Raw genomic sequence first — 2,636 nt, forward strand, 5'->3', positions numbered from 1 at the left:
TGGGAGTGTCCAAGGCCAGGCTGGAGCAACCTGGGCTGGTGGGAGGTGTCCCTGCCCGTGGCAATAAGATCAGCTTTAAGATCCCTTCCAGCCCAAACCATTCCATGATTCCTTCCCACAAACAAACGTGCCCCTGCCCTGCCTGGCAGAACTCCCACACAGATGCTGATCCTGTGGGATGCTGATATCTCTGGGAATAACATCTGAGGCAGGCAGTTGGATATCTCTGGGAGTAACATCTGCCTGCAGAGCTCCTGCCAGGTCCCACCATCCCCAAAGGGAGAGGAAGGGGAGGAAGAGGATGGTGGGAAGGGCTTGGTGGTTCCTCAGCGATCCCAAAGAGCAGCTGAGGGGAAGGAAAGGGGGGAAGGAAGGAAGGAAAGGGGAGAAGGAAGGAGGGAAGGAAAGGAAGGAAGGAGAAAAGGAAGAAGGGAAGCAAAGGAGGAAGAGAAGGAGGGAATGAGAAAAAGAAGGAGGGAAGGAAAGGAGGGAAGAAAAGGAGAAAGGAAAGAAGAAAGGAGGGAAGGAGGTGAGGGAAGGAGGGAGGGAAGGAGGGAAGGAAAGGAGGGAAGAAAAGGAGCAAGGAAAGAAGGAAGGAGGGAAGGAAGGAAAGTGGGGGAGGGAAGGAGGTAAGGAAAGAAGGGAGGAAGGGAGGGAGGAAGGAAGGAAGGGAAGGAAAGGAGGGAGGGAGGAAGGAAGGAAAGCAGGGGAGGGAAGGAGGTAAGGAAAGAAGGGAGTGGGGAGGAAGGGAGGAAGGAAGGAAGAAAGGAAAATGGGGGAGAAAGGAAGAGGAAGAAAGGAGGGGGAAGGAAACAGGGGCAAGGAGAAGGGGAAAAGGAAAAGGAGGATTAGGAAAAGGGGGGAAGGAAGGAAGGAAGGAAAGGGAGGGGAAGGAGCTGCCCCATCCCACTGGCACCCACAACCTGCAAACTGGTGCTCAGGGGGGCCAGTGGAGCCTTCCCAGTGCTGCTTCCCACCCTGATGAGAAGGACAGAGAGGAGGAAAAGCTGCAGGTTCCAGGGGGCTGGATGGGCAGGGAGGGGAGTTGGATGCAAAGCCCTCCCTCAGCCAACAGCTGAGCAGGGAGAGCAGCTGGGAGAGCCCAAAACGAGCCAGAAAGGCCACACTTTGGGAAAGCAAACAAGGGAAAAATCCAGGGAGGGAAAGGTGACAGAAACCCAGCCTGGATATGGAGCTGGAGGAGGTTCTGAGCTGGGGAGCAAGAGCCAGGGGGACCTCGCCCTCTCCTCGGAGCTCTTGGCTTGGAGTCTCTCCCAGCAGCTGCCACGTGTTCCCTGGGAGGTTTTGTTTGGAGCAGGAGCCACGTCTGGCTTGTAAAACCTTCAGTCCCTGTGGGATGCACTGAGGCACAGGATGGAGAGCGGGAAGTGAGGGTCAGGCTGTCTGTCCCTGTCTGTCCCTGAGCAGCAGCAATGCCCTGGGTGAGCTCGTGGAGCCAACCCCACCCTCTGATCCCATCACAGCACCTCCTGGAAGAGCAGGAACCATCCCAGCAGCCTCATGGGGTTGGGATCAGGGTTGGGATGGAGCTCTGTGGGGTTTGCACCGGGGCTGGCTTATCCCAAAACTCTGCCTGGGCTCCAAACCCAGCGAGCAGGAGAGGCTGGAACCGCCTTGCCCGGAGGGAAAACCAACAGCTGGCTTTCCAAAGAAACCCTTGGAAAAGCCCCTTTTAGGTCCCTTTCCCAAGGGACAACAACCCCCCCGCGTTGCTGTGGCAGGGGAGTGCCTCTGCTTCATCAATCAATGTGGTTTGTGCAGGTAAAACCCACAAATAATCAGGTAAAATGTTCCTTCCAGGACTAAGTCACTGCACTGGGGCCAAGGAAGGTACAGTGAACAATGAATTGCCAATGTGCAAAAACAGCATCAGAAATGGAATCCAGAGGTTTGGGCACAACAAACTCATCAATTCTAAGCTCACCACAGAGTTCCTGTTCAGAAGGATAATCTAGGTTTTTTTCAAAAAAAAGGTATCTTAGAACCTTTCCAAGGGACAGGAAGCTTTGTCTGTATTTAGTTTCTGTTTTACTGATCCTATTACTGGTTAAAAAGAAACTGCTGGTGCAGTTTTTATGGTTTTTCCATAAAAACAAGAGGAGCTGTTCATGCAAAGGTGTTCCCAGGAAAACAAGAGTGTCCCCTGCCAGGTCCCACCGTCCCCAAAGGCAGAGGAAGGGGAGGAAGAGGATGGTGGGAAGGGCTTGGTGGTTCCTCAGAAACCCCAAAGAGCAGCTGAGGGGAAGGAAAGGGGGGAGGGAAGAAAGGAAAGGGGAGAAGGAAGAAGGGAAGGAAAGGAAGGAAGGAGAAAAGGAAGAAGGGAAGTAAAGGAGGAAGAGAAGGAGGAAATGAGAAAAAGAAGGAGGGAAGGAAAGGAGGGAAGAAAAGGAGAAAGGAAAGAAGGAAGGAGGGAAGGAAGGAAAGTGGGGGAGGGAAGAAAGGAAAGGGAAGAAGGAAGGAGGGAAAGAGGGAAGAAAAGGAGGGAAGGGGAAAAGGAAGAAGAGAAGCAAAGGAGAGAAGAAAAGGAGAAAGGAAAGAAGGAAGGAGGGAAGAAAGGAATGCAGGGGAGGGAAGGAAGTAGGGAAAGAAGGGAGGAAGGGAGGGAGGAAGGAAGG

General features: G+C 53.5%; 1 protein-coding gene across 1 annotated transcript in view; it reads right to left on the reverse strand.

Annotated features, from left to right (window-relative positions):
* The window catches only part of KSR2 (kinase suppressor of ras 2), a 59,059-nt gene that overhangs the window by 22,241 nt on the left and 34,182 nt on the right, over positions 1–2,636 (reverse strand). The gene's annotated exons all lie outside the window — the stretch shown is intronic.

Source organism: Manacus vitellinus, unplaced genomic scaffold (genome assembly GCF_001715985.3).
Source record: "Manacus vitellinus isolate BGI_N305 unplaced genomic scaffold, ASM171598v3 scaffold_58_pilon, whole genome shotgun sequence".
NCBI classification, from domain to species: Eukaryota; Metazoa; Chordata; class Aves; order Passeriformes; family Pipridae; genus Manacus; species Manacus vitellinus.